Source organism: Leucopleurus acutus (genome assembly GCF_964270905.1).
Source record: "Leucopleurus acutus genome assembly, chromosome: 17".
NCBI classification, from domain to species: domain Eukaryota; kingdom Metazoa; phylum Chordata; class Mammalia; order Artiodactyla; family Delphinidae; genus Leucopleurus; species Leucopleurus acutus.
Window position 1 is genome coordinate 58768908 of NC_139159.1, and position 12117 is coordinate 58781024.

Below are 12117 nucleotides of genomic sequence, written 5' to 3' on the forward strand. Positions count from 1 at the left end.
TAATTTTATTAACTAAGAGTAACTAGGAAAGTTTAGGTTTGCCTAAGACTTCATCCTAGGCCAGGAAATGAAATAAGCCACAAAACAAATGTGAAGGGACAGTGTTCTTCTGGAACCCAGTTTCATCCCAATATTTATTGTAATAGTTGAAGTTCAAAGATATCCAAAACAGAGTCTGAATTCCAGATGTGTATGTCTCAACTATATAAAATGTTTCTGTATCCCCTTTTCACATTATGCAGGCTTTTTTCTGGCAATGAACACTAATATTTAATATCAACTTTTTAAAAAGACACTAGCATAGTTGCATCAGTATAATTGATTATTTTCTTCTAAGAAATATAAATAACTTTTGATTTGTGCATTATTTATTTCAATTTACTATTTAACTTAATTTCATTGGCATAAGGTTGAAACTCTGCAGGACCCTCTGGGGCTCCTGGGCACAAAGGCCTTTCTGTGTCCTCCATTTCTTGTTTGTAGAACATAAGCTTCATTCAGCCTCCACAACATTCCCTGCATTCCAAAGGGCAGGTTCAAACAGTTGCTAATCAGAAAAGGGAGAGGATGCGGAGACAAGGGAGGAGCAGTCAAGAAATAACAGTGCAGCATTGTGACAGGGTCCTGGTTCCCCCTCAAGGGATATTCATAACAATATCTTTGAGCTGTTTTGCTGATACTAAAACCCCCACCAGGTGAAAGAAGACAACTGTATGCCGCTCACAAGCACATAGATCACGGACCAGACTGATTGGAACTAGAAGGTTGGTGATGCTGACTCCCAATTACCTCACAACCAACCAATCAGAAGAATGTCCACAAGCTGATCAGGCCTTCCTCTTTGAACTAGTATGATAAAATTCCTCACTACCCCCTCCAGGTCAGGACACAGTTTTGAGGGCTTTATAGCCCACTGTGGCCCCCTTTGCCTGGCAAAACAATAAAGTTATTCTTTTCTACTTCACTCAAAACTCTGTCTCCAAGATTCAATTTGGTGCCAATGCACAGAGGCCAGGTTTCAGCATCAAGGTTAATGGTAAAATGTACTACTTCTGTAGTTTTACCTTTATGTATGAATCAACACCAAGAAAAGAGTCATGGGCACAGTAATAATTTAGGAACAATTTGACATTGAAATAAGCCAGTGGTGACCAAGAGAGAATGCTTAAGGAAATAGCATTGTGAAAGACATTTTAAGTCTTTCTGAGTGCTTACATGAAAAGGAGCTCACTTATGGGAACATTATTTCTGTGATGTACATTTTCTTAAGGTAGGGTGAATAGTAGGAGAGGGGATAGAAAGTAAAATAGCAATGTAAATTTCTTCTCTATATAGGGCTTCTCAAAATCCCTTGGGAAGATTTGGTATTTGTTTATTTTTATTGTGATATAATTGACATATAACATTGTATAAGTTTAAGGTATGCAATGTGTTGGTTTGATACATTTATATATTGTAATATGATTACCACCATAGCATTAGTTAACATATCTATCAAGAGACATATTATCATTTCTTTTTTTGTGGTAATGAAATGGAGCAGGACCCTGTGGGGATCCCAAGTACAAATCCTTTGTGTGCTCTTGCTTGTAGGAAATAGGTTTCATTCAGCCTCCTTGACCTTCCCTGACTTCCAAAGGGCAGATTCAAACAGTGGCTTATTGTGCTCCCTTTGGCAGCACATATACAAACAGTGGCTTGTCAAGGAAGGGAGGGGATGCAGAAATAAAGAAGCAGTTAAGAATCAATAGTGTAGCCATGGGCAAGGTCCTGGTTCCCCCTCAAGGAATATACATAAAAAATACCTTCAAGTTCTTCTGTAGGAACTATGGCCCCCACTCAGGTGGAGGTTGGTAACTTCAGGCTGAGTCCAAGATTCCTGGAACAGCACCCTGGTACCTCACCATCAACCAATCAGAAGAAATTCTGCACAGAGTGGAAGATAATGAAGACTCTGAGACCCTCACCAAATGATTGTCCCTTTAAAACCTTACATGATTGAAAGGGAGGCAAGAATATAAAATGGGAAAAAGACAGTCACTTCAGCAAGTGGTTCTGGGAAAGTTGGACAGCTGCATGTAAAACAATGAGGTTAGAACACACCCTCACGCCATGCACAAAAATAAACTCAAAATGGCTTAAAGACTTAAACATAAGACATGACACCATAAAACTCCTAGAAGAGAGCATAGGCAAAAACTCCTCTGACATAAATCATACCAATGTTTTCTTAAGTCAGTCTCCCAAGGCAACAGAAATAAAAACAAAAATAAACAAATGGGACCTAATCATACTTACAAGCTTTTGCACAGCAAAGGAAACCATAAAAAAGAAAGACAACCTACGGAATTGGAGAAGATATTTGCAAATGATGTGACCGACAAGGGCTTAATCTCTAAAATATACAAACAGCTCATACAACTCAACAACAAGAAAACAAACAATCCAATCCAAAAGTGGGCAGAAGACTTTAATAGACATTTCTCCAAAGAAGACATACAGATGGCCAGTAGGCACATGAAAAGATGCTCAACATCAGTAATTATTAGAGAAATGCAAATCAAAACTACAATGAGGTATCACCTCACACCAGTCCGAATGGCCATCATTAAAAAGTCTACAAATAACAGATGCTGAAGAGTGTATGGAGAAAAGGGAACCCTGCTACACTGTTGGTGGGAATATAAGTTGGTGGAGCCACTGTGGAAACAGTGTGGAGATTCCTCAGAAAACTAAAATTCCTTCCTTCCTGTCAATGTTGTCCTCCAAAAGAAAAGAAATTTGTGATTGATAATGTCCACTGCAAATAAATGAAATAAAAGCAGCCAGAACACTTCTGCTCTTTTATTGCAGGTAGCAGATAAGCTATATCATTCCTTGCAAAGTCTGAGTGAGCTGAGCTTTTTCTGACCACAGCACCACTATGATAATCAATAATTCCCATCATTAGAAGGCAGAGTGTTTTGGGTAGTGTCCAGGCATCCCTTGTGGTTGAACCATATAATGAAACTGAGCAGAACCCTGTGGGGCTCCTGGGCACAGAAGACTTTCTGTGTCTCCCGTTTCTTGTTTGTAGGTCAAGGGATACACAAAATATCTTTGAGCTCTTCTGCAGAACTAAAACCTCCAACAAATAGAAGATGCTAACTACTTGATGAAGCATTCTTCAGAGATCAGGAGACCACCTGTGGCCAGATTAAAGGAATGCAGGCCCTGCACACACCCTGATCCTTATCAGCAACCCAGCCCTTGAACCAGCCACTGCTATAAAACTCCTCACTAAATTCCCCCCAGTAGGGACACACAGGTTTTCAGGGCAGGAGCCTGCTGTACCCCCCTGTGCCTGGCAAAGCAATACAGCTATTCTTTTCTACTTCATCCAAAACGCTGTCTCTGAGATTTGATTCAGCACCAGTTCACAGAGGCCGAGTTTTTGGCATCAATAGGAACTAAAGAAATAAGAAAACACATTTGATTTTCTTTTTTTCTCTCGAATCTTCACAACAGTGCCCAATACATATTAGAAACTCAGCAAATATTTGTTGAAGTAATTAATGAATGCAAGAAGGAGGTATAAAACAAAGAATGTTGCCTACCATCCAGTTCTACAAGAATCAAGTCATTAGCCACTGCAGTTGGTGACTGACAGTACACCCTGAAAGGAGTTCAGGGCTAAAAACAGGATAAAGCACTCTGTGCTTTGGAAAACAGGTTTATTATATAGTTAGCATTATCTCAGAAAAAAAAAAATTTTAATGAATCCAGATTCTTATATCTTCTCATACATAGAAAAGTGCTAAAACCATTAACTGAGATATCTGATACTCATGACTAGCAGTAACCTTTCACTGAGATGTAAGCATGACTGAAGGCGTTCCCTAGCTAAAATCATGTAGGTACTGGCTTCTCCCCCTACCTCTTTGGACCAGTCCCCCCAGAGCTACTGAGAAGCTGCTTCCCAGGCTATATTCCTCAGTAAGACCCTGAGGAAAACTCAACTGACAGCCCTTACATTGTGCATTTTTTCTTCAGTCCACAGAAGAAAGGAGAATGATTAGTCTCTGACAGTTATTGTCCTAAAATTCTTGTTCACTGCAATAACAAAAACAAAGGAATGATCTAGTCCAGAGAAAAGTGGCATCCTTAATCTGGACAGATTTCAAAATGGATTATTATTACAATTCTCATTTGCTTATTTCAAAACTCATCAAGTACATTCCTGCAAAAAATGTACTCATTGTTGAGCATATTTCTCTGAAGCCTGTCTCATATTTATGTTTATAAAATCCAGGTGTGTCTGCCTCCTATTTTAACATAGGAGAGTAGGAAGTTTAAACCCACTTATTTATTTCTTGGGACATGATATGAACCAAATGAAGGAATTATCCCATTTCAAAACAATTTTAACAGCTTAAATTTCAATGATAGATTTATACTAGATTAGGACCCAAATGTTAATCACATCTGCTGTTCAAAGACCCTCTCTAATTATATGTTTTTATATGTAGGCTTCTTGATATTATCTGGAATATAAACTTGCAGATTCATATAGCCATAAACAAAAACTTTAAAATGGATTTGTCCTGTATGCAAATAATGCCATAAATTTTCATACTTCTTTCAACTTTATACTTTGATAAGCAGTCTATAATTTATTCATAATGATTCTGTGTTCACAATAATCCTGTGAAATAATTAAGGAAAGTACTATATTACCCACTTTTTAGATGTTAAACTGAGATCCAAAGTTGTTAGGTTTTTACTAGAGGTCACATAGTCAGGAATAAAGACATTGGCATTTCAACCCAATTCCTGATCCAAATGTTGTTTATTATAGTGCAGTTGTCCTCAAACACTGATGTACATAAAAATCACCTATGAAGCTTATTAAAATGGAGATTAGCCTGGTTACTCAGGAGTTCTATCTCATAGTCTGGGCGGGGGACATAAATATTGATTCTCAATAAGAATTGAACCATGTTTTGAGAAGTGCTGTATTATACCATGTGACCATCAATAGGCATGCCATGTCATTTATGTTTTGTTATATATGTTTTTGTTATATCTCTTATTATGTGTTTTTGTTATCTCTCTTGAAACTGAGCCAAATATAATAAAGTTTGAGATTGTAAATTTCATGAAGACATGTGCCAGGAAAAATTTGCCTCATTATTTTTCCTAGGCATCTAGGCATCTGGCAAATAGTATGACCTTCACAGTTTATAGGGTGAATGAATATATAGAGAGTTATATATAGTATTCATAACTTTAATTCTAAATGGTTGCTCTTATTTCACATAAATTGATCTGCATTTTCTCTTATTAATCATATTAAATGTAAATTACTTTCAAGCAATTCAGTACATGGCTTCAAAAATGTCAGTGTGTGTCTCCTATGTTTATATGTTCACACTTCAGCTTTAGGGACTTCTAGTTCTGTTCTATGTGAATGCCTTTTTTTTTTTTTTTTTTTTCAAATAGTCACTTGACATGGCTCTCCATTTATTCCATTCATTTAGTTCTCTTTTTCTGCCAACAGTTTATTCTGAAAATTTTGAAAACTAAAGAATGGTTAATTGAGTTGTAGAGTGAAAACCTATATACCCACTACCTAGAATCAAAAATTAACATTTTATTTTACTTGCTTTAACATATATCTGCCTATTCTCTATCCATCTATCCATTCATTAATCCATATTATTTTTGATGCATTTGAAGTTAAGTTGCAAACATCAGTGCACTTCCTCCTAAATATTTTAAGAGGCATAAAATTAGAGCTCAATATTATTTTATGTTTTTTTTTTCTTTTGAGATAAACTTTCATACAATGAAATGTGCAAATGCTGAGTGGATCATTCCAAGTCTGACAATCACCTACAACTCCTGTGTAAAGCAAGTATCTATCAGGTATATTACCCTTACCCCAGAAAGTTTCCACATAAATCTTCTTAGTCAATACTGCCTGTACAAGTCCCTCTGAACCAAACAGCGCACTGATTTTATTCTGCCACAGATTAGTTTTTCTTGTTTAGAGCTTCATATCATTGAAATTATAGCATAATTTACTTTGCATATTGCTATTTTTTTCACTCAGCAAAATATTTCTGAGACCTATATATGTAGTTGCATATAGCAGTAGTTTGTTTTCTATTGTTGAATAGTATTCCCTTGTATACCTCAGTTTTGTTTCTCTATTCTCCTATTAATGAACACCTGGAATATTTCTTGTTTTAGCTATAGTGAAATAAGTTGCAATGAACTTTTTTTGTATGAACAAATCTTTTTATGGATATTATCAATTCTCATCAGTTGTAGTACCATTTCAATTGTATAATTTATTGTGAGAATCAACAATTATAAGCTCTAATTGCTTCATATTCTCAAAATATTTGGTGTGTTCAGTCTTGTTAATTTTAGTCATTCTGTGAGTGAAATTTGATAACTCATTTAGGTAATAATTTGTATTTCCATGATAACTAATGATGTTAGTCTCTTCTTCATGTCTTTATTGGTCATTTGTATATCTTCATTTCTGAAGTTGCTGTTCAAATCTCATGGTATTCCAAATACTTTTACACTAGAACTTTTGTTATTGTTGCACAGATACCTGAGGCTCTTCAATTAAACAAAAATCTGTTCTTTTTTTTTAACTGGATAATTTTTAGGGTTATAATCACATTCACTTTTCTTTCTTCGTTTGTCAACATTGTCCTCTTAAGCTCATCAAGTGAATTTTGTATGTCTATTATTGTTTTACAATTCCTGAATTTTTAATGGTTCATTTTATAGTTTTTATTTCTTAGCTGAAAGTTTTCTATTTGTTCATTAATTACAAGTATATTTTCACTTATGTCTTGGAACATTGTTTTGATTACATCTTTTAAATCCTGGTCTGCTAATCCCAAAATCCAGTTCATTCATCACAGACTTCTGTCTGTTGATTATATTTTCTTTTATAAATGAATAATTTTCCTGTTTCTTCACATAATGAGTAATTTTGAGTTGTGATCTGGACATTGTAAGTGATATGTCTTAGAGACTCTGAGTTTTGTTATATCCCTTTGAAGAGAACAGATTCTTTTTAGTAGTTATTCATTTAGCAGGAACATAACTAAATCAAACTATAAACCCTCCTCTGTAGTGTATGGCAGCTCAATTTCCATTCACTTATTTTAGCCTTAGCTGCTCTCCTTGGGTTCTGTTCCCAACTTCTTTGGAAACAACGTCTTTGGAAAACAACTTAGAATGAATATATAAATATTAAGTATATAAATAAGAGTGATATCTTTAATAGCTGCAGTAAAGTTTGGAGTAAATAGAAGGTCTTCTTTGCAACTTGCCCAGATATACTTATCATTAGATATTTTTATGTTCCCTTATGACTTCCTATATTTAAGAAACTGGCAAAGTATGTACATCTAAGCAAAGTATATTTATATAAAACTATAAGCTTTTATGGGATTACATTTTAAAATAGCAGTACTCATGAGGGCACAGTGCAAATTTAACTTAAAATGTTATCTTCTGAAAAAACCAGAGGCTCAGTTAAAATGATGACATATAACTTTTTAAAAACTTGTTGACAAATATCCTGTTTAAAGTGGCAGACTATGATCCAGTTTATTTAGATTTAGTAAGTTTGCTAAACACATCTTTATGATACCTGGTTAATGTGTTTCATTACACATATAGTCAATAACATTTGGGTTGGAAACCCTAAAGAAAATGGGTTAGAATGAGAATACTTATTACAACCTCTCAGTGAATCTACCCTTATTCCAAAAAATGGATATTGTAGCTATCTTAAATTATAACTTTTCCTGATGTCTTTAATGATGGAAAATAACACAAAAACATTTCAAACATTTCCATGTAACTATTGCAAAATCTGAGGATGTTTTGGGGAGCATAATGGGAAAAGCCTATTCAAGTACATAGTCTCTGTGAAAGTTAAAACTAGCATGTCAGGTATTTTCTTCTTCACATAAGTAAAGATCTACATTCTGAGAATAACTAACTTGGAGGCATAATTGTTCTCAATTTACCAACCTAAATGAAAAGATACACTTAGAATCTAGTATATGAAAAAAGAAGTTCATCAAGCTCCTCTTAGAGTATAGGAACATGCCAAATAGAATAAAGTCATAGTTAATTCACCAACCACAGTGACCTGCAGGTAGCTTATAGAGTCCCAAAAGAAAAAATATATGACAACTGTCTTTATATATAAGATTAAAGCTGATATTTAAGGCATGTTACAGGCACAGTTGTTTTCAACCTTTACTCTGCATAGCATTATTGATTGTATACCCAAGAACCATTTCTTCATATTGTTCCTTGCCAGGAAAACCCCAGTTTGAGTGCATGGTAATGTGTCCAAAGAGCAATTAAATCAAGACTAAGTCAATCACAGAATTTCCATTGCTCTTTCAGGTAATCGGTCTACATGTGGCCATTTACCTCAATTCTTGGCAGTAAAATATAAAGGAGCTGCTGGGAGCTTCTAAGAAAACTTTTCTGCTTGATAACAGTGGCCTTTTGCCCCACGACTTCTTTCTTTCTTGGGACACTTCTGTGTAAGGATGTAGTGTTTGGATCTTGTGAAAGTTAATTTTATGTGTCAACTTCACCAGGTTAAGGGATGCGCAGAGAGCTGGTAAACATTATTTCTTGGTTTTGTCTGTGAGGGTGTTTCTAGAAGATATCAGCATTTAAATCACTAGACTGAATAAACAAGATCACCCTCACCAATATGGGTGGGCATCATCCAATCCACTGAAGGCCTGAATAGAACAAAAAGGCAAAGGAAGTGTGAATTCACTCCCTGTGCTTGAGCTGAAACATCCATTTTCTCCTGTCCTTGGACATCAGCACTCAGACAGGGACGGACTTACACCATTGGCCACCCGTACTCCCCACCAATTCTCAGGCCTTTGGACTCAGATTGAATTATATCACTGGCTTTCCTTATTCTCTAGCTTGACCATGGAACTTCTCAGCCTCCATCACCGTGTGAACCAATTTGTATAATTAATAAACAAACAAACAAATAAATTCATCCTATTGTTTGTTTCTTTGGAGAACACTGATTAATACAGAACTCTAGCAGTTACCTTGTAGAGATGACATTGCCAAAACTCTTCAGATATTGGAGCAGAAGAAAAGGAAGAGCCTAGGTCTTTAATAACATTGTTAGCCACACCCCCGATAATGACACTTGCTAGATGAAATAAGTTAACGTCTTTATTGGTAAAACCATGTTTATAAATGATTCTGAAAACTCTCAATTGAATGAATATTTCATTTTAAGACAGTTAATGTTCATTTTGGACTTTTTGCATGTCTGCAAAAGTAAGTTAGAGAAGATGGCTGATTCTGTTGATGGCTTTAATTCTTCAATTTTTAAATTCATTTCAATTATTCCATTCCTCATTTGAAGAATGCTTCAATTCTTTTCCTCTCTCTGCCCTGTATCATGCCTTTTCTCAAATGACTTGCAATTTCTTTCAATTAAAAAGCAGTTGAATATGGACACAGCAGTGTCAACTGCTTTGGTTAGTAGAAGAATGCAGAAGTGATAGTATCTGTATCTGATGTTAATCTCTCTTAGACTGAAAAACTATAGAAAAGTTTGAATGATATTTTTTACTTTCTCACCTAAGTAGCAGGAGTCATGTCCCATTTCATAATTTAGTACGGCACCAGGAACTCCTAAGATCGCCTTCTCTAACCACCTATACACCTTGAACACTATTGCTTAGATGAAATAGGATTTCAGAGTTTACAAAGCAATGCTTTAACAACTACTTTAGTAACAAATATAGAAGTGCATGCATTCCTTTGGATTGCAAGACCCTGAATAAGATCAGTGATAAACGGAGCAATCTGTATTTACTGGAGGATTGGGAACTGAAGTGTTAAACTGATGCACACTTCTAGAGTTTTTCTCTATTAATGATATTGCAATTTCCTCTGATGTAAGAGACTCTCAGTTCAGGTTACTGGCAGAATATGTGTACCTCTGGAGACCTTTTTCGAATTTAGGATTTTCTCACTCTCAATATGTAAGAAATAGAGGCAAGTTTTTAAATTACTGATTCATTACTTTTGGACCTGCCCTACCATGCCACTATTCCACCTGCAAATATCTGTATTTATTTCCTTTTGAAAGGTGTTAATACAAAATTTTATAAGAGCATCATGTATCATATTGTAGAACATGTAGAGATTTTACATAACTGATAATATAATATAGCTCTCCAATAGTAAGCACAATTTAAGTCATATTAAAAGTATTGAGATCCTTGAAGGTATAAATGGTCTAGAATACTTCACTATTTAATACAATTCTTTAATACCTGCCTTAAGTATATATTATTTTTATTTTTGTCATACCTCTAATTTTGTGTTTTAGAAACAAATATATTCTTTACTCCCGAATAGAGGATGGATCATCTCCCAGAATTTTGATTATTCTTTTAAAAATTCTCTCCCATAGACACACCAAAAATATAAATTACAAAAATTATATATTTGTTTCTAGTGGTCCTTGTTTTGCCTATCAACACTTGTTTTAAAATTCAAGAATCTTAAATTTGGAAATGACAATATATGTCCTTGTTGATCTCTCTTGCTCAGAAGCAGCTGAAAGTTTTTAACCAGAGCCTACACACCCCCCCCACACACACAATGGTGCTTGCCCAATTCCAGGATATACCTCTCCTACTGTAGTTATAATAGATTTGTGTAGTTAGCATGGAAATCATCCTGCAGATGACAGTAAAATGTTTGAGGAAAGGATGCTTTATCCGTGTATTCACAGATTTTGGGGTGTTAGTAGAAGGATGTTTTTAACCTGCAATTTGGTAGAAAAATAACACCATTGCCTCTCTTTCATTTTACTTTTATACAAAGGCACAAAGACTAATGATAATAATAACAAAAGTGATAATAATAGTAATAATTTACATATAAACTGATTTATATCCATATGATAATTCATAATTTTATTTAGCATTCCTTACTTTCATTCATTCAGTCAATAAAAATTTACCACTCCAGACCTTGTACTAAGTGCTGGGAATATAATGCTAAATAAAACAGAAAAGATCTTGCTCTCATGGACTTTAGGATATTCATTATCGAGGGGAAAGAAAAGTGAACAATTAAAATCATATATCAAAAATTATTAAGTGCTATGAAGAAAAATAAATCAAGGTAAATAAATATGACCAGTTGTGTTTGGTTTGGGGAGGGGTGTGGAATACCCTTGAGGTAAGGCCTTGCCAATAAGGTGACATAGAACAGGGACTGAAGAGAGTGAGGAAACAGGCATAAGGCTATCTGGAGAAGGAACACTGGATGCAGATGCAAATTCCCTGGGTCAGAAGTGAGTTTCATGGGTCCAGGACCTTTGAGAGGGCCAATGATAGAAGTGAAGCCAGTGAGAGTAAGAGTGGTAGGAAATGAAGTCAAAAAGACAGTGGGTGTCAGATTTTATAGAAGTTGAAAGTCATTGTAAAGACTGTCCCTTAAAAATACATACAGTAAAGACAGTGAGTGGGTATGGTTTCAGAGACTGACCTTTCAGAAAGAATGCTAAGCTCCCAGAGCAAAGGTACAAGTTGGGTTGATGAATTCTGTCCAAAATTTTTCAAACTGATTTCCAAAAAGGTGCCACTCTCCCTATCCAAATTTTCTCTTCCTCAAAAACTTCATTATTCTTGAATATTAATCAGAAATAATTTATTAAAATTAATCAGAAAGTAATGTTCTTGTGTGAAACAGAGAACTGAGAAACAGAGAAAGTGAGTAGTGTATGGAAGATAGGAAATGACTTGGAGCTGAGACCATTATTAATCTCCTTTATTTTATCATGAACGCTATGGTACGTAGCAAACTGAGACAAGTCAAAAGCTTGTGTATATATCTTTGCAGCAGATACTCACAGACGCTTACTCTATTAGCAACAAACATAAATGGTCACCTCAAATAAAGCCTATGTTTTAAACTAGGATAGAGAAGAGACATCCACTTTTCTGAGTTAGCGCACAATACTGCTGGCCTCTAGAAGGCATTCTTAGTCTATCATATTTCATCTCAGATATGAATCACAGG